Source organism: Grampus griseus (genome assembly GCF_964374135.1).
Source record: "Grampus griseus genome assembly, chromosome: 7".
Lineage (NCBI taxonomy): Eukaryota > Metazoa > Chordata > Mammalia > Artiodactyla > Delphinidae > Grampus > Grampus griseus.
In genome coordinates, this window is record NC_139001.1 from 44,676,735 (window position 1) to 44,704,087 (window position 27,353).

The window sequence follows — 27,353 nt, forward strand, 5'->3', positions numbered from 1 at the left end:
AAATATATTAGGAAAAATAAAAATATAATTGAAACAAGTGCAGTAAGGTAAAACAAAACCACAGCAGAGAAAAGAAACCAAAAGGGGAACAAGCCAAAAGGAGCAGAACAGAGGGGCTTCCCTGGTGGCGCAGTGGTTGAGAGTCCACCTGCCAATGCAGGGGACACAGACTGGGTTTGTGCCCCGGTCCGGGAAGATCCCACATGCCGCGGAGCAGCTGGGCCCATGAGCCATGGCCGCTGAGGCTGCGCATCCGGAACCTGTGCTCTGCAACGGGAGAGGCCACAACAGTGAGAGGCCCGCGTACTGCAAAAAAAAAAAAAAAAAAAATAAGGAGCAGAACAGTAACAAAGTATAAAGAATAAAATCAGAAAAATAAAAGATTTATTAGAAAAAATAAAAATATAAATGAATAAACAACAATGAATCAATAACAAGGTAAAACAGATCCCCAATCTAAAAGAGGAAAAAAGAAAAAAAGAAAAAACAAAAAACCTTGGCTATGGGGGCGGAGTTTAGGCAGAGGTGGAACTTAGGGGTGGGGTTTAGGGTGAGGTGGGACCTAGGTAGGGGTGGGGGGTGGGGTGGGGGTGAGCCTAGGCTCAGGACCCATGCAGCCAGAAAAGGCCTTGGGGGCAGGGCCTAGGCGGGTGATGTTCAAGTTTAGGGCAGGGCCTCTGCTTAGGACTGGCCCAGAAGCAGAGAGGCAGCATGTCCAAAGGGCTGCCTCCCGAGTGTGGAGTTCTGTGGAGTTCTGGAGTTTGGAGATAAGGTCCTGGGTGAGGGTGTGTGGGTGGGGTTTAGGCCCAGTGCGTTTGGAGGGGGTCTCAGAGTGGGTCTCCGAGTGTAGAGGTGGGGCCCTGGGTGGGGATGTAGAGGCGGGGCTTGGGCACTTGGGCAGCAGGAGGGAGGCTTGAAGGGCAGAAGATTAGGCCCGAGAGCCCAATGGGCTCCCTGGTTCCTAAGTGGACAGGGAAAGCGCTGGCCACGTTCCCTTCTGCTCCTTTGTGTCCCCCCATGTCTCCCCCATGGTCTCCCCTGTTGCTGCTGGACCCCTAACTGTGGGTGGGTCCTGCTGGGTGTAGGAAGTCCTCCCCTCCCTCAGCCACCCCTCAGGGGTGCCAGTCTCATAGGTCCGGCCTTTACTTTTGTTCCCCCTTCCCTCCCTCCCACTCCCTCAGGATCCACCCGGCTGGAGGGGGCCTTGGTGGGCAAAGTATCAGGCCCGGCATCTCAGCAGGCTCCTGGGGGCCCAAGTGGGCAGGGGAAACCTGGCCACTCTCCCTTTTGATCCTCTGCCCTCCCAATGGTCCCCCAATTTACCACTTCGGGCATGGGATCCCTTCCTCTCCCTCAGCCGCCCCTCAGGGGCGCCAGTCCCGTCAAGCCTCCACTTCTCTTCCCCCCTCACTCCTCCCCATGCCCCACATCCTACCGGGTTTCTGGGGGTACCTCCCGTCCCCTTAGGTGTCCATGGTCCCTCACGGGTGCCTGGTGGGTGCCCTAGTTGTGTGGAGACACAAATTCCACATCCTCCTAGTCCGCCATCTTGACTCCTCTCACAGTTAACGTTTTTTAAGTGTTGAACTAAAGCATAAACATAGATGTTGCCAGACCCAAGACTGGAAAATTGTAGTATCTTTAGACATAGGGAGTGAAGTCACAGCTGGAACCAACTTCTTTTTGTGTTTTTCTATAAAAAAGGTTGGAAGATTTCAAAAATGTATCCCCAAAGTGGGAGACTGTGAGCTCTAGGGGCACACATGTTATGCTAAATTGGCATTGCTAATTATGAGCAAATTGGCAAAGAACTTATTTTAATCAATTAATTCTTACAGTTAAGTTCTTTATTTGTAGGTAGGGGTCTGTGCAGTAAACAGGAGTAACAAGACATGACTGCAAGGGCAACCTACATGTAACTATAGTATACAGACTTTTTTTGTTGTTTGAACAGAGAGGTGTGGCATATCTTAAATTAATTCCCCTTGCTTGGTGACAGTACTCTCAGGGTAGGTACTTAAGCTGTTCAGGTGATCAGATAATTTATGGAGAGGATGCTAGACAAGGCTTGCAGGCAGGGCTAGAAAACGGTGCTTCATATGATTTCCAGCAGATTGGGCCATGTGAAATGTGTGATTTATTGTTGCCTATGACTCCTACTAACACTGCAGTGAGTTCTTAGCCTGTCTTACCCCTTCCATCTCCCCACTCTGCTGCAGGGCTGGGTCCAAGCTGTTTACAGTCTGGGAGTGATGGGGTAGAAGGGAACCACTCTACTGGTGATAAAGTAGGATGATTTGCTTCTTTAGATCAGGAAATGTGGAAGCACATTTGTCCGATGAAGTTGGAGGACTAAGGAAGGCACATTCTTTACCATTAAAAGTAGGAAAATGTAAACTCTGATTTTGTTTTAAGAGTTAAGGAAAAGGGAGAGAGAATCATTTGATATGAATGTGAAAGTTTGGGACAAGCAGGAGCACAGGAGTACAATAACTGGCCTGTAGAGGGTGTGGTCAAAGTCAGTATGACATTTCTGAGTAATTATTTCCTGAATTTTGTGCACATGTTTCCAGTTCTGTTGAAATCCAAGATCTATCAACAAAGTTGTAAATAAAGTCTGTCTTAGTACTGCATTGGTGGTTTTTCACATCCATAAATTTTTCTATCCAGGTTTATGTGGTATTTTGAGTGGTTGAATTAAGTTCAATGTCTAAACTTTTACGATATAACTTGATACATAAAAGTAAAAGGGGTTCTGTATATTTCAATATTATATTTTCTCAAATTATTTTATTTTTAAAATAGTGAGAATAAAGGAATATTATGTATTAACATGGCAAAGAATGTTTTAATAAATGTTAAACTAATATCTCAGCTGAACATTAATAACTTACATAGGTTAGTTACCTAATGGGAACACCATTTCAAGATGCCAAACTTAGTAATATTGAGATGTACAATTAGTGTGAGAAAAACATATCCATTTAAATGGAAAAAATTAGTGGCCTATTAGCAAATGCATGAACAGCAAGTTACAGTTTTAGCAGGTAGAGTGAGCTAATGTGAACTAAGTCATTTTCAAAGCAAGTTTTAATATTTCCCTTTTTATATTCCAGAAATAAGAAGACACGTACTGAGTATACTTAAAAAGACCTCGTAAATTCATCTTTTCAGAACAAACAACTCTGTTCTTTATACTGGTGGATGCCCTCTGAGAACAGTATATTTACCTTTTCAGATAGTTAGTTTCTCTTCCTAAAAGGGAATCGAGTAAATTACACTTTGTACAAGTTACCTCTTTTGAGACTAGTTGCTATTTTGTTCATATATCACCTTGTTCATCCTCCTTCTGCTCTTTGTGACACCAATCAGCTTTTTTCTAAGGAGCTACCAAATTAATTTCTTTTATGTAATGAAAGCAGTGGGTTCTCATTTTAAGTTTGTCTGCATCAGTGGAACAATAGCCACAAGTCAGAGATGTTCTCTATAATTCTCACTGCCATATAGCCTAGGAGCTTCTTCAGCTCTTAAACTGAATTCCCTGTATAGCCTGTCTGTCAGATGTTGTGTATGGAACACAGGATTAGGAGGTGTCCTACCATCCTACCTCCATTTCAGATCTAAACCTCAATGCCATCTTAAAAGATACAGCCAGATTTGAGTCGCAGAGCATTTGTTACTTTCAAAGTAGTTAAAAAAAAATCTTTTTTTTTTTTTTTGCGGTACGCGGACCTCTCACTGCTGTGGCCTCTCCCGTTGCGGAGCACAGTCTCCGGATGCGCAGGCTCAGCGGCCATGGCTCACGGGCCCAGCCGCTCCGCGGCATGTGGGATCTTCCTGGACCGGGCCACGAACCCGTGTCCCCTGCATCCGCAGGCAGACTCTCAACCACTGCGCCACCAGGGAAGCCCCCCCCCCCAAATCTTTGAAAATAGCAGCCACCAATTTTCCTGACTAATGACTCACCTTTTAAGCCAACTTTAATAAATTCACATTTAAATTAAACAGACCTGATGACCAAAAGGAAAACTTTATTATTTTAAGAAGTTAGCTTCTATTATTATAGTTAGCATCTCACCCCAAGGTGACAATTTCAGAGCATGGAAATAGTTCACTTGTAATGAATTCCAAAATCAATTACCAATGTCTTATTAATTTGTTATAAATGGCTCAATTTGCTAAATAAATTCAGGAAACGGCTTCTCAGTACTGACTACCTAATCTTACTTTTGATTTTTTTTATTCCCTTGTATTCATTTAGACTGTAATGAAAAGACTGCAGTTGGGAACTGGTTATTAAGATCATTAAACAATCTTGGGATATAAGTGAGCATAGTCCATACCACGTGCTCTTGTGGGCTTCCAGAGCAGGGTAGCCACTGTATTTGGATAGCTTATTATCCCAACTTTTTATGCCTGGTTTTTCTGTCTATGGCCGTTACCTCATAACCTCATTTCCCTCCCTCGTCCATTCCAACCCTATGGCCATGCTTTGCTAGGCAGCAGCAGCCGGATTTGACTTCATTCACATTGATTCTAACTTGTGTTCTGTTCCCTTCTTTTGGGGCCTTTTCTCCATTAGGACATATAGACAGTCAAATTTACCTTTACTCTTTGATTCTGCAGAAATTTTGCTAAAATTTGGTAGTTTCAATCATCTTGGCTTTTTAATTAAAAATAAATATTTTATTTGTTAGACCTGGTTTTTTCTTTACTACAGACCTTTTTGGTGTCTGTTGAGTCATGCCACATAGTTACATTCTGCTGTGACTATGCATGTCTTAGCTTGAAGGACCAAACCATCAGGGTATGTGCTGGTGAACTCCTGAGCCTGGGGTTGCTAAGGTGGTGAATCTGTACTTAAGCACAGAGCCATCCTCTGGGGACACATTTTACAACATTATGCTCTATTTAGGCAATTTTAGGCTGGACTCTACAGATTTGGGACATGCCCTGGAGAACCAGGAGGTCCATAAGAACTCGTATCTGTTCCAGGGCTCAGTCATCTTATTCATTGGAATGATAGACTAGTGTGCTTCCACTGACTAATGTGTTTTCACAGTTCAAAATGCTTCACAGTATTTCCAGGTTTTATGAAGTTTAATGAGAGACAAAATGTGCTGATGGAATCTAGTTTCTTAATGCAGTAATATTTTCCTTCCAGTCTTCAGATATATTTAGATTTACTAAAAACTCATTAATGTTGGCAGGTCATTAGAAGTTAACATTTCCCATTGCAGTGATCTTCAGTTTAGATTGTAATAGTGTTTGTTTCCATTAATGATCCAGTTAATTATCACAATATATGTGGTTGAGGTGTGGGAATTAGGAGCTCTAGCTGATCGTATTTTCTTCTCCTGAGGAGTAAGCAGTAATGTCACAGCCCCTTCGCACATTTCAGGCAGATCATACATATGGTTATAAAGCCAAATTGCTTTTTTCCAACTTAAAATTTATAGTTATTCTATACTGAAGATTGGACTGACAGTATGGATTTGGACATTCTAAAGACACCAGATCAGATAAATTCTCTAAGGGAGAAGGTAAAAGAGATCTTGGAAGAAATCCCTAGAGTCTTTGCCATTTGTCCATGATGATTTCATTTAAAAGGTTTTTTTTTTTTAGTATGAGGAATAAAATATATCTTCATAGTTGTGTTTCCATATTTCTCTCAGCATGTTACTTCCCAAAAGTAATTTCTTAAAAACTCCTTAAGAAAATAACATAAAACTATCATAGAATCATAGAATATTAGAACCAGAAAATATCTGATTTACAATATTTGATCACAGCTATTCCATATAGCTTGAGATAGGATGTTGGGTATTTTTCAGTGGTTCTTGCATTTGTATTTCCTGGGATCAGGCTGCCTAAGGCACTGGGAATAACCTTATACCCTGTCAATTAGTATCAGTGCCTAGAACATAAAAGGTACTTACAAAATGTTTGCAGAATGGATGAATGAGAGAATGAATGGAAGGTAGGAAATATATACCAGATAGACTGAAGTGCTACTCTCTGCTCAGCATTATTATTACTTAATGATATGAAAACAAAGGGAGCATAATTACCTTTCAGTTTGTGAATGTACTAGGCTCCTAGTTCTATTTTTAGTTTTTTGAGAAACCACCATACTGTTCTCTATAGTGGCTGCACCAATTTACATTCCCACCAACAATGTGTGAGGATTCCTTTTTCTCCACACCCTCACCAACATTTGTTTTTTGTGTTCTTTTTGATGATAGCCATTCTGACAGGTGTGAGGTGATATCTCATTGTGGTTTTAATTTTCATTTCTCTGATGATTAGTGCTTGACCAACAGAAGGCACACACTTGATATATTTTCAAGATAATAAGTTTGAAAGGCTTTTGAAGAGTTAGGAATTCCTAACCCTTCAAATCTATTTATTATTTTAATGTTAGACCGGAGTCTTAGGTGTATGTATTTCTTTTCACAGCGTTTAGTGAAGGTTCCCCTAATCTCCTCTAAGCATTAACAGAGAGACTCAAGTCAGAAAGAAGTGAGGAATGAAGTTAAGAAAATAAGAGAAGAGTTTGGCCTTGAGGGTTGGTAGACAGAAGGGATAGCAAGAGTGAGAACATGGGGACAGTTAAATATGCAGCCTGATTTTCCCTCTCATGGCTTTAGCCTGGGTTGAAAGAGTTTGGGCAGTTGGTGGGATATCAATGGCATGCGGCTCTTCCTTGCTCCCTTAATTGAGACTCATGGAGGAGACTGAGCAGAGAGATCCTGATCAGTGTAGAGAAGAGAGTAGGTTGGACACTAACGTGAGAGACAGTGAGGGTGAGTGACCCCAAAACAGGGGTTGAGAAAAGACCTCTAGGCCAGGGGACTGTATGGAGGCAGTAGGGAGAACCACGAGTCTGAAGCCAATAAGAATTGTGGGAAAGCTGAGTTGGCAAGAGGAAGAAGCCAATTTCTTCTGGGAACAAAGTCCAAGCCAAAGGAATAGACCATAAATTTGCTGGCTGTAAATTGTAGCAACAGTGTCCAGGGCAGCAAACCATAACTTGGAGAACAGGGGACCTCAGTTCAGACACCAGCATTACCAGTGCCAGGATTGGCTGGGGGCCACTTCATCCCAACACCAGGAGAATGTAATACCTAAAATGGTTGTGACTTCACTGGGTGTTGGGCAAGAAGAGGCTCTTGTGATACAGAGTTTTTATCCAAATGGGAGAGTGAGCATTACTTGAAGGGACTGTTAGATGACCAGATTGGTTGGGGAATCTCTCTATGTCTAGATCTCTATTATGTTTTTATCTAAACCCACTAGGTATTATGTGGAGAAAAAAGAAACAGGACAGATTAGTTTTAGACTAAATAAGGAACTTAAGATTTGGCTGCACATCTGAGTTTTAATGTCTGTTACATTTTATGAACATGTTTTCCTTGCTTGGCTTCAAGAGGAAAATATTGGCCTAGAAACTCTCCAAGGTTCCCTATAGCTTTAAATATTAAGGTTTCAGCCCATTTGCATTATTTATCAAACTCCCGCAGCAGCTTCCTTAGTTTCCCTCTCAATGATCTTTCCTTCAATACTCTGTCTCCTGGATTGGAACAAGAACACTCTCCTAAATGCCTCTTTATTCATGCGATTTCCCTGCTCTGAAGCACACTGTCTTGGAACAGATTAAAACTCCTTTTAGGGATCTTAACATTGTTGCCTGTTTTGTTTGAGGCCCTTTGCAGGAACAAATGTATTTACCATATGTTGAAAACACTGGATTCTCCTGGTCTTGGTTTTCTTTTCTAAAAGGCAGCTCTGTCCTCCTTAAAGTTTTTGAGGTTCATGCTCAGAACTTCTTTTTCACACTGATGCAGCAGCTTTTGATTAGGCCCTCATTATAGTTTCCATTTCCTGGAAACAATACCTCAGTGATGTTAGACACACATTTTTATTTGCTGCAAAAATACTGTAGGGGGTGATGTATGTAGTTCATTTTTCTGTAATTTTTCTTTAAATTCCTACACACCTGTAATTTGCAGGAACATGGATGCAACTAGATATTATCATACTAAGTGAAGTAAGTCAGAAAGAGAAACCCTTGATTTTTATAATTTATTCTCCCTTTAAATATGTTCTGTGCAGTTCTGCCCTTGGGAAGAAACTCAGGCAGGCCCTATAACATTTCTGGAAACTATCCTCTGGTTATTTCAAGTCAAAGATCAGAGTTGTAGTTTAGTTGTTAAAATATCTAGTCTCTTGTACTTGTTAAAATTTCAATCTTGTTTTGTATTTGTGGCTCTCCTCCCTCTCCTAACATCAGCAGTACGCAGGCAGGTAGCTGGGGAGAAGATGGGGGTTATGGCCTGCTCCTTGCTTTTTCCTTTTTCTACTCCTTCTTCCTATCTCATCAACCACATTTTCTTTTTTTTTTTTTTTTTTTTTTTGCAGTATGCGGGCCTCTCACTGTTGTGGCCTCTCCCGTTGCAGAGCACAGGCTCTGGACGCGCAGGCTCAGCGGCCATGGCCCACGGGCCCAGCCGCTCTGCGGCATGTGGGATCTTCCCGGACCGCGGCACGAACCCTTGTCCCCTGCATCGGCAGGAGTACTCTCAACCACTGCGCCACCAGGGAAGCCCTCTTTTTTTTTTTAATTCTATTTGTTTTACTGAAGTATAGTCAATTTACAGTGCTGTGCCAATCCCTGCTGTGCAGCAAAGTGACTCAGTTTTACACATGTAGACATTCTTTTTTTAATATTCTTTTCCATTATGGTTTATCACAGGATATTGAATACAGTTCTCTGTGCAGTACAGTAGGACCTTGTTGTTTATCCATTCTGTATGTAATAGTTTACATCTGCTAATCCCACACTCCCAGTCCTTCCCTCCCCTCCCCCCCTCCCCCTCGGTAACCACAAGTCTGTTCTCTATGTCTGTGAGTCTGTTTCTGTTTCATAGATAAGTTCATTTGTGTCATATTTTAGATTCCACATATAAGTGATATCATATGGTATTTGTCTTTCTCTTTCTGACTTACTTCACTTAGTATGATAATCTCTATTTGCATCCATGTTGCTGCAAATGGCATTATTTCATTCTTTTTTTAAAATGTTGAGCCTTCTTTTAATTTATTTATTTTTATTTTTGGCTGTGTTGGGTCTTCGTTTCTGTGCAAGGGCTTTCTCTAGTTGTGGCAAGCGGGGGCCACTCTTCATCGCGGTGCGCAGGCCTCTCACTGTCGTGGCCTCTCCTGTTGCAGAGCACAGGCTCCAAACACGCAGGCTCAGTAGTTGTGGCTCACGGGCCCAGTTGCTCCGCGGCATGTGGGATCTTCCCAGACCAGGGCTCGAACCTGTGTCCCTTGCATTAGCAGGCAGACTCCCAACCACTGCACCACCAGGGAAGCCCTATTTCATTCTTTCTTTTATGACTGAGTAGTATTCCATTGTATATATACCACATCTTTATCCATTCTTCCATCGATGGACATTTAGGTTGTTTCCATGACTTGGCTATTGAGAATAGCTGCTATGAACATAGGAGTGCATATCTTTTTGAATTATAGTTTTGTCTGGGTATATGCCCAGGAGTGGAATTGCTGGGTCATGTAGTAATTCTATTTTTAGTTTTCTGAGGAACCTCCACACTGTTTTCCATAATGACTGTACCAACTTACATTCCCACCAACAGAGTAGGAGGGTTCCCTTTTCTCCACACTCTCTCCTGCATTTGTTGTTTGTAGACTTTTTAATGATGGCCATTCTGACTGGAGTGAGGTGGTAACTCATTGTAGTTTTGATTTGCATTTCTCTAATAATTGGTGATGTTGAACATCTTTTCATGTTCCTACTGGCCACCTGTATGTCTTTTTTGGAGAAATATCTATTAAGGTCTTCTGCCTATTTTTCAGTTGGGTTGTTTTATTTTTTGTTGTTGAGTTGTATGAGCTGTTTGTATATTTTGGAGATTGAGCCCTTGTCTGTCACATAATGTGCAAATATTTTCTCCCATTCCATAAGTTGTCTTTTCTTTTTTTTTTTTTTATGGTTTCCTTTGCTGTGCAAAAGCTTGTAAGTTTGATTAGGCCCCATTTGTTTATTTTTGTTTTTATTTCTGTTGCCTTGTGGTACTGACCTAAGAAAACATTGGTACGATTTATGTCAGAGAATGTTTTGCCTATGCTCTCTTCTAGGAGTTTTATGGTGTCGTTTTTTTATGTTTAAGTCTGTAAGCCATTTTGGGTTTATTTTTGTGTGTGGTGTGAGGGTGTGTTCTAACTTTATTGATTTACATGCAGCTGTCCAACTTTCCCAGCGCCACTTGCTGAAGAGACTGTCTTTTTCCCATTTTATATTCTTGCCTCCTTTGTTGAAGATTAATTGACCATAGGTGTGTGGCCAACCACATTTTCTGACCCTTCCAGCATGGGAATATTGGAAGGGAGAAGATGCATGGAGAACAGGAACATTCTTGTTAGTCTGCTCCTGGTGTGATAACCCAGAATTGCTGGTCTCTGGATTTGGTAGATATTTGAAGAAGCCTCTTATTCACAAGGATTTTCTTTTCTTTTTGGTTTTTCTGTGTTTCCCACATTACTAGGGATCTCTCACTTGCAGTTCTGTTAATGATGGCAAGTGCATTGTAATTCCATCTGGTAGTTTACTACTTCATTAGCCCCTTAGACATCCTGAACAAACTCTGACTTTTGTCTAATGAAGTCAACTTGCTCCTTTTGGTGGCCCAATTTGGACAGTACCTAAGAGACCTTATGCGCATGCTTTCTCTCTTGTGTTGTGTGCTCGTGCATGCTTTGTCCCAAGAGACTTGGGGATTTTGGGCTGCCCGACGTAGCTCATCTTCTTTCTCTTCTGTTTAAGTAGCTAACTAGAACATCTTTTTATCCTTCAGATTCTCCAGGTGGGAGCAGTGTAGCAGGCCATCTTGTCCCTCAAACTACAAGAGACAAATAATAATTGATCTTCCCAATTATTTTGAACTGGAGCTAGAGGGGGAACTATTCCCACTATTCCCACTGTGGATTAATAGGGCTCAGCGAACACCAATAATTCTTTAAATAATTCCTCCTTATTTTTTTATTCTAGACTTTTTTGTACTTTCTATTTGGGCAAAAGGTTTAAGGATGGTTTTCTTTCATCTTTCTTTTTGCAAATCCTAATGGTGGTCTGTCACCTCACTTAGGGATATGATTTTTATTATCTTTGGGCCATTTTAACTCTTTCTTTCTTGCTTGCTTTCTTGTTTCATTTCCTTTTCTCTCGCTCTCTCTTTCTCCCCCCCTTCTTTCCTTCCTATCTATCTATCTATCCAACTCTATCTATCCTTATTCTGTTTGTGCCACCATTTCCTCATTTTTAAAATGGGGATAATACTACTACGTACTTCATAAATATACTGTTAAGACAATGTGTTAATAAAAGGAGAAACTTAGAACAATTTTTAGCACATAGTGTTATATAAGAGTTTGCTATTTTATTATTAACAACATTATTATCGCATATAGTTTATGTATATCTAGACATCATTGAACCACATCAACAGGTGCAACCCTTGATGTGCCCCAGGGATGGTGCTAGTGCTAGAGCTGTAACATTTAGTTAAATATGGTTTCTTCCTTTTAGTGGTTCAATGTATGCCTAATATTTTCTTACTAAGTATTCATTTATTTATTAGAAAAATAATTGAGCATATATTTCCAGTGTACTGGTAATCAATACAATACAGTTCCTACTCTCATGTAAAGTTTAATTCATTCTCCATAGAATACAACATTCTCCATATATTGGGAGCTCAAAATGGTCTCTGGTGTGTGTGTGTGTATGAGTGTATATAATGTTTTCACATATATATATATATATATATATATATATATGTTTTCTTTTGTATAAACAGATCCTGCCATGGACAGTGACATTTTTCTTTTGGAAATAAAATAATGTTTTATATTAAGGAAGTTACTTTCAAAATATAAGGATCATATAAAAAATTTAAATCTCAGACAGTTGTACCATATCCTAGCTTAAATGAATAAAACACGAGTTTCTGCCCATTTAATTTTATACTGTGTCTTAATGGCAGAAATAAATGAGAAGTCAATGTTTCAATAGTCAGGATTTATTTAGGAAGGAACTTTCCATATATCTCCAACAAACCAGGCAGTTGAATACAATATTTAGTCATAGGTACAACTATTTTTTGCATCAATTTTTATTTACTTATTGTAAGCTCCTCACTTATATAGTAGGTATAGTACATTCAGTAAATTGTCATGACAATAGGCTTACCCCCCACTGCGATTAGTGAGAGAGTAGAAGAGATAAAATGTTTCCATGTGGTATAAGTGTGGCTCTGAATGATTCTAACATTGGTCCTCTAAGCCTCTCATTTGTAATAATCCTATGTGTATTCAAATTATGAAAGTACCAAGCTTGGTGTCTGTTACTCATTGAGCCCTCTATAGCTTAGTAAATACTGACTTGACAGGGCATTTAGTGTATTCTTCTGCTTTCAAAGGATGTCATATTATATTTTTATTTTAAAATAAAAATAATGTTTAAATGATTCTAAATTTTACAAAATGAGGACTTTCTACAGTATGCTATATTATTACATACAACTAAATATAAACAATACACATGGTGGGTTTTACTACTTTTCTTTAATTTCTCTTCCTAAAGAAACTGGAAAACCTTAATCACTGTATATGAGGAGCTATGATTTCCATTATGGTGACTACCAACCACATGTAACTATTGAAATAGAAATTAAGTAAAATTAAAGTAAAATTAAGTAAAAGTGAAAATTAATGTTCTCAGGTGAACTAACAGTTAAGTGCCAATAGCCAAATGTGGCTAGTGACTATTATGTCAGATAGTCCATATATAGACCATTTATATAATCACAGACAATTCTGCTGGACAACTTAGTCATAGATTCTGTTCTGTATGTCCCACAAAGGGCTTGCTTCACCCACTTGGAGCTTGGTTGCTTCAGCACCTTGATTGCTGAATTCTTAGTTTTTTCTTGTGCATTTTCTCAATGTTTTGTCTGTTAGGCTTTCTTTAAACCTAATATATTTCTTGCTTTTTATTAAATCAACCATATTGAGAAATAATTTACATATATAAATACACCCATTTAAAATGATACTTTCAAAGAATTTTGGCTACCACAATTAAAAGATAAAACATTTTCTTCACATGAGAAAGTTCCTTTAAGTCCATTTGAAATCAATCACCACCCCCATTCCTGGCCCCAAACAATAACTGCTACACTTTCTGGTGCTATACATTAGTTTAGTCTGTTCTAAACTTTCACACAAATGGCCTCATGTAGTTTATACTCTTTTGTGTCTGGCTTCCTTTTCTCAGTCTAATGTTTTTGAGTTTCTTCCATGCTGCTTGATTAATTTTTAAGTTTCTGAGTAATATTACATTTTCTGAATATATCAGTTTGCTTTTCCATTCTTTCATTCGTTATTTTCACCATGCATTCTTTTGGAAATTTTATAGGTTTAGCTTTTATGTTTAGGACTATGTGGATTTAAAATTATTTTTTGTGTATAGTCGTATGTAAGGAATAAGGTTCATTTTTTTCCATATACATATTCAATTATTCCAGCACTTTTTGTAGAAGAGGCTTTCTTTTCTTTATTGGGACTTTTTTTTATTGAGATCTTTGTCAAAAATAAATATACCATGAATGTAATCTGCATCAGTTATAATCCAACTTTGCTGTAAATTACTGTGTTATAATATGCCGAGAACAGCATCAATCTAGTCAATAGATGAAATTTTTAAAATGGACTTCTTTATAGGATAACTTTCTAAAACATTTTTTTCCCATTGTAAACTGTGCTACTTAACATTTGCTAATTAACATCTTTAAGCATAAAATCTTAACCTGTTGGTGCTTTTTTTCTATGGGCTAGAGTCCCAGAAGTGGGATTGCTGAATCAAAGTTTATGTAAATTTTTAATTTTATTGGATGCAAAAATTCTAAATAAAATATTAGTAAACAGAATACTACATACCTCTAAAGAATAATACATCATGACTATGTAAAACTCATCCCAGGAATGCAAGACTATTTTAATATTTACCAATTAAAAGAGGAAGGTATATAATTATATAGTAGATACTGAAAAACCTTGAATGAAAGATAGAAGTTATCCATAAAACATCTAAGTACGATAAGAACAGCAGGGTATGCTTAAATCAGATAACCGCTATTAGAAATAAATAGCAAACATTATTCTAAATGACAAAACATTATAGACATTTCTGTCACAATTAGAAAAAGGACAGAGATGACCAATATTTTATTAGAATTCAACATTGTTTTGGAAGTTCTCTAAAACGCAATAGGAAAAAAAATGAAATAACCAAAATAATGGAAGCAAAAACATAAAATGATTGTTGTCTCTTTCTTTTTTTGTCTATGATATCTTATTGTCCTTAGAAATTTCTGGAGACTAAATTATGTCCCCTCCTAAATTCATATGTTGAAGTCCTAACCCCCAACTTGACCTCTTTGGAGACAGAGCCTTTAAAGAGGTAATTAAGGTTAAAATAAGGTCATAAGAGTGAGACCCTAATCCAGTATAACTGGTATCCTTATAAGAAGAGGATATTAGGGCACAGACAACACAGCTGACCATGTGAAGACACAGCAAGAAAGCTTGGCTATCTTCTGCAAGCCAAGGAGAGAGGCCTTAGGAGAAAGCAACCCTTCTGACACCTTGATCTTGGACTTCTAGCTTCTGGAACTGTGAGAAAATTAATTTCTGTAGTTTAATCCACCTGGTCTGTCATATTTTGTTTTGGAAGGCTTAGAAAATGAATACAGAAAACCATGACATGCTCATCCTAGTAAAAATTTACAAATTAAAATAAGGGAATTTGGTTAGATGGCTGGTTAGAAAATAATTATAATGAACCAGAATTTTTCTTTATGTTATATATAACCACTTCTAAATGGAAATTAGAAAAAAAATTCATAAATATAATTAACTATATGGTAAAGATAAGATTTTAATATCTTGATCTTTAACTACTGTGTAAACATTGGCTATCATTTCATTTGTTTATGACTGTCTTAAAAATTCTTTGGCTTCAACACAAAAACACTGACCTTTATACCACCTTCTGTTTATTGCTGGCCTGACAATATCAGGCATGTAGATAATTGTTTGTTTAGCTTATTGAAAGGAAAAGTTTAAATTACTCAGAATATTAATTGTTGAGTAGTTATTTATTCAAGTTATGTTTAATAAATGTGAAAAAATATTGAACATCAGCAGAAAATTCTTGCATAATACCATTTTCATTTCACTAAATTTCAACAAACATGGTTTCTAAAAAACAATCTGAAAGTAAATAATTTATATTATAGCCTAATTTAATTATCCAGTAACACACATAATAAGAGCTTATTTTTCAAATCAGTTTTACTAAAAATAAAAATCATATTATAGTACTCTTCTAGTTTTAATATCAACTTTGAATTTTACTTAAAGGCTGTTTGAGGTAGGAAAGATATGTCATTTTACAAATTTATTCAAGTGATAGAAAGAATACAATTTTATTTCAAGTTTTCTCATTCAATCTTCTCTTCTGAAATTACTACACCATCTTTTACATATATAGAAGAATGTAGAAGATACCTTAACTATTTATTATTTTTAAGATCATGTACTATTCCATCTTCTATAATGCTTTCATGATTTTAAGTAAAATGTTATAGAATTATTACTTTATTGTTCACAAAATTGATAATACTATTTATAAACATTTAAGCAATCCAGAAATATACAAGAGGTAACTCATTTGATTTTCTGCCTGGAAGTGTGGATTTATTCATAACTGAATTCCCGTATTTAATATGGAAAAATCATCAGATGTCATAAATATATATATATAAATTATAGCAAGATCTATATTAATTATTTGTGCTTTTATTATTTTAAAAATTAATTCTAGCTTTTAAAATGGAATATACCATTATGCTTTTCATTTAAAAATTAAGGCCAAAAAAGGAGCAAATTTCTCTTGTTTTTTAACATGATTTTTTCTACTGTGTTGATCATTTATACTGTTAGGTTTCAATCCTGATTTGCTTTAAATCTTTTTTTTTCTTTGCATTCTAACAACATTCTTTTTTTTTTAATTGAAGTATAGTTGATTTACAGTGCTGTGTTAGTTTCTGGTGTACAGCAAAGTGATTCATATATATTTATATATATATATATATACATATATATATATATTCTTTTCTATTGTGGTTTATTACAGGATATTGAATATAGTTCCCTGTGCTATATGGTAGGGCTTTGTTGTTTATCTATTTTATATATAGTAGTTTGTATCTGCTAATCCCAAACTCCTAATTTATCCCTTCCCCACCCCCTTTCCTCTCTGGTAACCATAAGTTTCCAACAACATTCTTGATTCTATGAAGCAGTAAGCATATGAACGAACCAGTAAACATATGCCTAGTTTTTAATGCACTATATGATCAAGCAATTTTGCAAAACTCTGTTGCCAGGATTGTTCCCACCCCACTGATTCTAACACTGCATGATTTGCTTTAAATCTTTGTAACTTTTAATCTTATTTTTACTGAGCTTATTTTTAAAATTTTGTATTATGAAGCTTAAAATAGTTTATTATTTTTATTTTTTACCTAATGTAAAGGTAAGGAGGAAGAGTTTTGTGTGACAATTTTTAACTTAAGCACAGTGCACATTCCAAGTAAGATCCTCTTTTTTACCCTAGTAGGTTCTGGAACAGCTCATTTACCTTCCCGAGATCCCATTATCTCATTCCATTTTCATTGACATTCCTAGAATATTTCATGTGAACAATTCTGAAAACCCACAGGCTAAATTCCTTGCAATAATGACAATCACTGCTTATGTGAATAGCATTTTTAACTGCTGAGACTGTTTCTTTCACAATTTGTTATGGTTCCCTTTAAGAGGAGTGACATATTCTAAAATCCATAAAGAACTAGTGAATATTGAACAAATCAGATTAAATAAATGACTATATAAATACTGAGGAAGTAGATTGGAGATTCCATTAAGGGAAGACTCTTAACATAATGCCAGAGATTTAATTTTAACAAAAACCTTGATCTTATTTACCTTTCCGGAGAGAGTTAGAATGTAGGGTCTCCCAGCTCCTTCCAGTATTAATGTGCAAAGCAGAGTAAGGATGATTGTCAATATGGTATGCTAGAAAGACCATATATAAGCTTGGAGTTACCAACCTCAGATTGAATATTGGCTTTGTCACTTATTATGAAAACCTGGGCAAGTTATCTAACATCTTAGACCCTTGGTTTCTTCATGTTTATAATATGAACATGAATTTGTAAGAATTACATGAAATAATGTCTGTAAAATACCAAAGACATGAAAAGCACTCAGTATCAGCTACCATTTCTTCAGCTGGAGTAAGTCTCAAATATCTCTTTGAAGAAAAATTTGTTTTGCCTTACGTACCTCTGTACCCTGACTCTCTATAGCCTTTAATAACGAGATGCCAACTTTACATTTTGACAGTTCAGTTACCAGAGGCTAAGGATCCCCTTTCATCCAGCCATAAAAAATACCTGCAGAAAGCGAAATTGACATTGCTTCAGCAGATAAATATACTGTTATTATAAGAAAAGTTATTATCATCAGAGGAAGGAATTTTGCCCTGAGGGTTTTCAGAGTCATTCAAATTAAATATTTTAGGAATTTCAGTGAAACCGCAGCCTTGAATCATTTACTCCTCATCTTTTATCAAAAGTAGTGTCTAAAATTGACACATATGAGAAATTATTTAAAGGCTGTGTAATCCATCTACACACTAGTCCTTGAGACCTATGGGTGGGCTTCAAGGGGTCAATGAACTCCTTGAAATTGTATACAAAGGCGGGTGTGCATGTGCATTTTTGTGCTGAGAGTACTGTAGTACTCAGCAGATTTGTAAAATGGTTCAAAGCTCAAATAGGATTAAGAACCACATTCCTAGATACTCTGACAACTGTCTTTGGAGAAATTGGGTTACAGGAAGATTATATTTTGGACCATATTAACTTAGCCTGATGTATAATCATCTTTACTGAGTTTTGTTTTAATAATATGCCTGTAAAATTTAATAAAATAAATAATAGTCATATATTTTTTTCTAGCACATACTATAAACATAGTTGTTGAGGGTGAAGTTTACTTTCCACTTAATATCTCATATTTCATACATGACAGTTTCAATGAGAACTTTCAGAGTTCAGTGACAGAAAAATCTTTGCTTACTCTTAGTATCTATCATGTTAGTTTCTTTTCCTTTTTAAATAATAAGTAGATTACTCATTTTATCTTTCATTTTTACCTTACCTTTCAGGCAACTAAAAATTAGAATTTAAACTAAATGACAGCATCTACATTGCTTTATTCTGTAATGACGTATGATTCTTTTAAATAAACAATCTCTCACTGTGGTATTTGCCACTTCTAGGGATGAGGAGATAGTGGAGAGATTATGATAGGTAAATACAGAAGCTGCAAGGTTGTCACTTTTGAGTGAGCCTTGTAAAAATAGCACAATGAAGAATTTGGTAAGGGAGCAGTGAGACTAGTGTGGACCCAAGAAAGGCTCTTGATTATAAACTGAATTCACTTTAGGTTAGTGTATGATTTGTTCAAATGTTCATTTATTCTTTCAGAATATATTTTCGGAGTTTCTACTTTGTGTAAGTACTATTCAAGGAATGAGACACAAACATGAAAATATCAGTGTTTCCTGTCTTCGAGGATCATATATGTAGTTTATGGAAGATTAGTAATAACATCATGACCCAGTGAGTGCAACATAACTCTGTACAAAGTGCTCTAAGAACACTGGGGTGAGAATGATTGACACGCCCAAGTTCAGAGAAGGCTTTAGAGGAGCTAATTTTTGCCTGGTCTTGACAAGTAGGTAGGAATTGTAAAGCAAAGGAAGGAAGGGCATTGAGGGCAATAGGAATGACTTTCAAATATCTAGGAATGTAAAAAAACCATACTATGCTTGGGTACAGTCCAGCATGGCTGTTATGTAACATATATTCTGGTGGGCACATGGTAGAAAGTAAGGGCAGATATGACTGAAGAGTTGGGAACAGACTGCAAAGGGTCTTGATCATTTTAAGGTGTTTGAACTTTGTTCTGTAAGATAAGATGAACCTCAGTCTCATAGTCACTCATTCAATTAATTGATGAGGTGCATATGAAGTATATTTCATAATTTTAAGATAACATAATAATAGTAATAAGAACTACTTATTTTAAAAATCTAGCATCTTTTCTACCACTTCTCTAGTTACTGTGGTGGCACCTCGTACAACTTGTAAAGTGGGACAATATGCCCTTGTCTTGCCTTATGGATGACTGCTTGTTACTTTACATATTTCAAATGGATATAAGTGCTTTGCCTGTTTTAGTGATTACCAGAGGAAAATGGAACATTTATTCCAATATTTAGTCCATTTAAACTGAGAACTTCTAACTTAGGATTTTCATAACTGCATAGATAATATAAATTCAGAATTATAATAGCCTTTTTATACCAGAGAATACAAATATGCTTATACATATTCCTGTGCCAATATTTACAGAGTAGTAGTGGTTGCTTGAAACATTGTTTTGAAATAGGTACTGGGCTGCATATCGGTGCAGAGGGAAAGAGCACTATAGTTGATTAGCAATATCTTCTATGTGCCAGAAAAGGGAAGTTTCAGCCAAATTTTTGCTATCCATGGTTATTGCACTTTGGAGGACAAGCTGTCACTATTTATGGGGAGTGAACCCAAAGTGGCAGAATAGGAAAACCCTGAACTCACCTCCTCCCATGGGCACACCAAAATTACAACTATTTACAGAGCAAGTATCTATAAGACCTGAAGACAAGAAGAAAAGATTTTTTTTATAACTAAAGGTATAAAGAAGGAGCCACAATGCAGCAGGTAGGAGGGGCAGAGGCACGGTATAATCAGCACCCATGCTCACAGGTTGGTGACCCACAAACGAGAAGAATATCACAACTGTAGAGGTCTACCCCAAGGAGTTCCAAGGTCCACATTGGGCTCTCCAAGTAAGACAAGCCTCCAGAATGTTTGACTTTGAAAACCAGGCTTACAATTGGTGAAGCTGTGGGGATATAGGAAACAAACTCCACTCTTAAAGGGTGCACCCAAATCTCATATGCTTTGAGTCACAGCACAGAGGCAGTAGTTTGAAAGGAGCATGAGGTCAGACCCACTTTCTGATCTTGGAGAGCCTCTCAAAGAGGCAGGAGGCACGTGGGACTCCCCAAGGATGAAGATGCTGGTGGAAGCCATTTTTAGTAGCCCATTCTACCGTGATGACACTGGTGCTTGCAAGTGCCATATTGGATTCTCTCTCTAGCCTGTTGGTGCTGGAGAGCTTGCCCCACCCATCAGTGAGCCCATAGCAGCCATGTGCTATATGACCAGCTGCACAAGGTACTGGCCCCATTCACCAGTGGGCTGGCAGCAGTTGTGTGCCTCTGGCCTTGTGACTAGCCATGCCCACCAGCATGTCTGAAGCAGCCGAGTGCCTCTGGGCCCTGTGGTTAGCTGTGTGGGGAGGTGACCAAGCCTACCAGTGGGCCTACAACAGCTGTATACCAGCAGACCATATGGCTGGCTGCTTGGGGACCCTATTGCACCCATTAGCAGGCTGGCAGCAACTGTGTGCAAGTGGGCTGCACAGCCAACCTCACAAGAAGCATACTCTGCCCTCCAGGGACCTCACAGACATATCATGAGACAAGGCTTTGCAGCCAACCAGGCCAGGGACCAGCCCTGCCTACCAGTGTGCCCACAGTAGTCAGCCCCACCACAACAGAAGGGAGCATTCAGCTCATATGGAGGCACCCCTAGAGCATGTAGCTTTGGTGATGCTGCTGGACCCCATAGGATGTTTCCTACATAAGCCAACGTTTCCAAGATTGAGAGATGTAACTGTCCGAACTAATACATGGAAATAAACACAGAGAATTAGGGAAAGTAAGAAGAGAGAAGAATATGTTCCAAACAAAGGAACAAGACAGAAAAAGAACTAAACAAGGTGGAGATTAGCAAGCTACCTGATAAAGAGTTCAAGATAATGATCAGGAAGTTGCTCACTTAACTTGGGAGAAGAATGGATGTGAGAATTTCAACAAAGAGTTAGAAAATAGAAAAAAGAATGAAACAGAGCTGAAGAATACAGGTACCGAAATAAAAAATATACTAAAAGAAATCAAAAGTAGATTAGATGATACAGAGGAATGAATTAGCGATCTGGAAGACAGTAGTGAAAATCAAACAAGATGAGCAGAAACAATTCTTTTTTAAAAAGTGAGGATAGTTTAAGAGACCTCTGGGACAACATCCAGCATACTAACATTCACATTATAAGGTTCCAGAAAGGGAAGAGAGAAAGAAAGGGACAGAGAACTTATTTGAAGAAATAGTAGCTGAAAACATCCCTAACCTGGAGAGGGAAACAGACATCCAATACCAGGAAGCACAAAGAGTCTCAAACAAGATAGACCCAAAGAGGTCCACACCAAGACACATTATAATTAAAATGGCAAAAATTAAAGATAAAGAGAGAATCTTAAAAGCAGTGAGAGAAAAGCACCTGGTTATGTACAAAGGAACTCCTGTAAGATAATCTGCTGACTTTTCAGCAGAAACTTTGTAACCCAGAAAGGAGTGACACAATGTTTTCAAAGTGATGAAAGGGAAAACTAAACATTCAGATTTGAAGGCAAGATAAAGATTTTTTTTTTCAGACAAGCAAAAGCTAAAAGAGTTCACCACCAAACTGGCTTTACAAGAAATGTTAAAGGGACTTCTCTATGTGGAAAACAAAAAACCATAACTAGAAATAAGAAAATTATGAAAGAAAAAAAAAATGTTGGTAAAGACTAGCATACAGTAAAGGTAGTAGATTAACCACTTATAAAGCTAGTAAGATGGTTAAAAGACAAAAGTAGTAGTAAAATCATCTATATCCACAAAAAGTAGTTAAGGGATACAAAATAAAAGATATAGGGAATTCACTGGTGGCCAAGTGGTTAGGGCTCCACACTCTCACTGCTGAGGGCCTGGGTTCGATCCCTCATCGGGGAACTAAAATCCCACCTGCTGTGCAGCGTGACCACACACACACACACACACACACACACACAAAGATGTAAAGTTATGTCAAAAACATAAAACATGGGTGGAGCGGGAGTAAAACTGCAGGATTGTTAGAATGTGTTTGAACTTAAGAGATCATCAACTCAAAATATATAATCACATATATTCATATATATATATATTTATGTGTATATATATGAATTTCATGGAAATCACAAACCAAAAACTTATAATAGATACACACACACACACACACACACACACACACAGAGGAATCCAAACATAACACTAAAGATAGTCATCAGATCACAAGGGAAGAGAGCAAAAGAAGAAGAAAGGAAACAAAAAGTAATACAAAAACAACCAGAAGACAACCAACAAAATGGCAGTAAGTACATACCTATCAATAATTACTTTAAATGTAAAAGGGCTAAATGCTCCAATCAAAAGACATAGAGGGCCTGAATGGATTGAAAAAAAAGAAAAAACAGGACCTCCTATATATACTGCCTACAAGAGACTCATTTCAGATCTAAAGAGACACACAGACTGAAAGTGAGGGGATGGAAAAAGGTATTCCATGTAAAAGGAAACAGAAAGCTGCGGTAGCAATATTTATATTGGACAAAACAGACTCTAAAAGAAAGACTGTAACAGGAGAGAAAGAAGGACATTACATAATGATAAAGGGATCAATCCAACAAGAAGATATTACAATTGTAAATATCCATGCATTCAGCATAGGAGTACCTAAATACATAAAGCAAACATTAACCAATATAAAGGGAGAAATTGACAGTAATATAATAATAGTAGTGGTCTTTAACTTCCCACCAATTTGCATCAATGGACAGATGATCCAGACAGAAAATCAATAAGGAAACACTGGCCTTAAATGACACAGTAGACCAGATGAACATAATAGTCATGTACAGAATACTCCATCCCAAAGCAGCAGAATACACATTCTTTTTAGGCGCACATAGAACATTATCCAGAATAGATCACATGCTAAGCCACAAAACAAGTCTCAATAAATTTAAGAGGATTGAAATCATATCAAGCATTTTTCCCCCAATTACACAGTATGAGAGTAGAAATCAATTATAGGGAAAAAAAACCTGCAAAAAACACACAAACATGTGGAGTCCAAATAATATGCTACTATACAACCAAATGGTCATTGAAGAAATCAAAGAGGAAATAAAAAAATACCTGGAAACAAATGAAAGTGGAAAAATAATGATACAAAATTAATGGGATGCAGCAAAAGCAGTTCTAAGAGGGAAGTTTAAAGCAATACAAGCCTACCTCAAGAAATAAGAAAAATCTCAAGTAAAAAATATAACCTCATACCTAAAGGAACTAGAAAAGGAAGAACAAACAAAATTCAAAGTTAGTAGAAAGAAGGAAATACCAAAGATGAGAGTAGAAATAAGTGAATTAGAGACTAAAAGAACAATAGAAAAGATCAACGTAACTAAAAGCTGGTTCTTTGAAAAGATAAACAAAATTGATAAACCTTTAGCCAGACTTAGCAAGAAAATAGAGAAAGGTCCCAATAAATTAATTCAGAAATGAAAAAGAAGTTATAACTGATGCCACAGAAATGCAAAGGATCATAAGAGAGTACTATGAAGAAGTATATTCCAATATTGGATAACCTAGAAGAAATGGGTAAATTCCTAGAGATGTACCATCTCCCAAGAATGAATCAAGAAGAAATAGAAATATGAATAGACTGATTATGAGTACTGAAATTGTATCAATAATAAAAAAGCCTCCAAACAAACCTAAGTCGCCTCCAAACAAACCTAAGTCCAGGACCAATGGTTTCATAGGTGGGCCATACCAAACAAAGAAAAGTTAATACCTATTCTTCTTAAACTATTCCAAAAAATTGAAGAAGAAGGAATGCTTTGGATCTCATTCTATCAGGCCAGCAAACCTTGATACCAAAACCAGACAAAGACACCACACAAAATATTACAGGCCAATATCCCTGGTGAACATAGATACAAAAATCTTCAATAAACAATTAGTAAACTGAATTCCATGATACATTAAAATGATCATACACCATGATCAAAAGGGATTTATTCCAGGGATGCAAGGATGTTTCAAGATCTGCAAATCAATCAATGTGATACACCCCATTAACAAGTTGAAGATAAAAATCATGATTACCTCAATAGGTGCAATGATGGAAAGCTGAAAGCATTTCCTCTAAGATCAGGAACAAGAAAAGAATGCCTTTTTTTTTTTTTTGTGGTACGCGGGCCTCTCACAGTTGTGGCCTCTCCCGTTGTGGAGCAACAGGCTCCGGACGCACAGGCTCAGCGGCCATGGCTCACGGGCGCAGCTGCTCCTCGGCATGTGGAATCTTCCTGGACTGGGGCATGAACCGGTGTCCCCTGCATTGGCAGGACTCTCAACCACTGTGCCACCAGGGAAGCCCAAGGATGCCTTTTAATCAACATATTACTTGAAGTCCTAACCACAGCAATCAGAAAAGAAAAAAAAATAGAAAGGAATCTAAATTGGAAAGGAAGAAATAAAACTGTCATTGTTTGCTGATATGACACTATACATAGAATATCCTAATGATGCCGCCAAAAAACTACTAGACCTCATCAATGAATTTGGTAAAGTTGCAGGATATGAAATTAATATACAGATATCTGTTGTATTTCTATACACTAACAGTGAACTAACAGAAAGAGTAATTAAGGGAACAATTTCATTTACAGTTGCATCAAAAAGAATAAAATACCTAAGAAGAAATCTAACCAAGGAGGTAAAAGACTTATATTCAGAAAACTATGAGATACTGATGAAAGAAACTGAAGATGATATAAACAAATGGAAAACAATTATATTGTGCTCATAAATTGGAAGAATTAATATTGTTAAAAGGACCCTACTACCCAAGGCAATCTATTAGATTCAGTGGAAACTCTTATCAGAATACCAATGGCATTTTCATAGAACTAGAACAAATAATTCTAAAATTTGTATGGAAACACTAAAGAACTGAAATAGCTAAAGCAATCTTGAGAAAAAAAGAACAAAGCTAGAGGTATCACACTCCCTGATTTCAAACCATAATATAAAGCTATAGTAATGAAAGTAGTATGGTACTGGCACCAAAATTGGCCCATAGATCACTGGAACAGAATAAAGAGCCAAGAAATAAATCCACACTAGTATGGTTAATTAATCTACAAGAAAGGAAGCAAGAATATATAATGGAGAAAAGACAGCCTCTTCAATAAATGGTGTTGGGAAATTTGGACAGCTACATGTAAAAGAATGTAACTGAACTAATTTCTATACCACATACAAAAATAAACTCAAACTGGATTAAAGGCTTAAATGTAAGACCTGAAAACATAAAGCTCCTAGAAGAAAACATAGGCAGTACGATATTAGCAACATTTTTTTGGAATCTGTATCCTCAGGCAAGGGAAACAAAAGCAAAAATAAACAAGTGGGACCTAATAAAACTTAAAAGCTTTTTCACAGTGAAGGAAACCAGCAACAAAACAAAAATGTAGCCTACTGAATGGGAGAAGATATTTGGAAACAATATATCCCATAAGGGATTAATATCCAAAATATGCAAAGAACACATACAACTCAATATCAGAAAAACCATACAACTCATTGAAAAACAGGTAGAAGATCTGAATAGACATTTTTCCAAAGAAGATATACAGGTGGCTGACTGACACATGAAAATATCCTCAGTATCACTAATCATCAGGGAAATGCAAATCAAAACTCCAATGAGATAACACCTCATATCTGTGAATGGCTATCATCAAAAAGACAACAAATAAGTATTGGCAAGGATATGGAGAAAAGGGAATGGAACCCTCATGCACTGTTGGTGGGACTGTAAATTCGTGAGCCTCTATGGAAAACAGTGTGGTGGTTCCTCAAGAAATTAAAAGTAGAACTACCATATAATCCAGCAATTTCACATCTAGGTATTTATCTGAAGAAAATAAAAACTCTGAGTTGAAAAGATATATGTACCCCAGTGTTCATTGTATCATTTTTTTACAATAACCAAGATATGGAAACAACCTAAGTGTCTTCCAATAGATGAATGAATTTAAAAGATATGGTATATAAATACAATGGAGTGTTACTCAGCCATAAAAAATTGAAATCTTGCCATTTGTGACAACAAGGATGGACCTAGAGGGTATCATAGTAAGTGAAGTAAGTCAGACAGAGAAAGAAAAATACACTATGATCTCATTTATATGTGGAAAAACTAAACAAAACAAAGTGAAAATAGACTCATAGATACAGAGAACAAACAGGTAGTTGCCAGAGGGAGATGTAGGGTTGGGTGAAACAAGTGAAGGTGATGAAGAGATACTAACTTCCAGTTATAAAATAAATAATCCTTAAGGATATAATACACAGCATAAGGAATATGGTCAATAATAACTGTGTATGGGAAAAATGCTTACTAGACTTATTGTGGTGATCATTTTTGTAATATATTTCCATGTTAAATCAATATGTAGTACACCTGAAACTAACATAATAGTGTACATCAACTATTTCAGTAATAAATAAATTAATTTTAAAAGATTTATTATTTTTGCCATAAATATATTGTATTTTATTTTTAAAACATATCAAGAATATGGTAAAAAAATCAGTCAACTGAAGTAACCTGGAGGCTTCATCGTAGGTCTTTTACTGGGTAAACTATGGAGGAAACAATGTATTTGGTGATAGAATAATTATATTCATTCTTCATTATTGATAGTGAGGCTAGAAAAGGATAAACAGATAAAGAGAAGCAGAATTTGAAATGTAAGATCTTAGATGGTGATCAAATACCAATACTAAGCAAAGTGCGAAATGCAAAGATTATAAGCATAAAATTTTCAAATATCAATAAAGGAGAATCAAAGAATAAAAGAAATTATAATATTTTATTGATGCCATAAAGGCAACCACATTGTGTAAAACTCTCTCCCTGTGTGCCAGAAAATTAGAAAAGAGTAAAGAGATCTTATTCCCCCTTTGGAGGACAAGAAGAGTTAGAGCCAGTTTGAAGTTTGGGCTGAATTGAAAGCTTTCCCAGGGAAGGGTTGGAAATTTCTTTCCACTGTCCTGACCTCTGCTAATCTTGGAACTTTGTTAACATGCTAG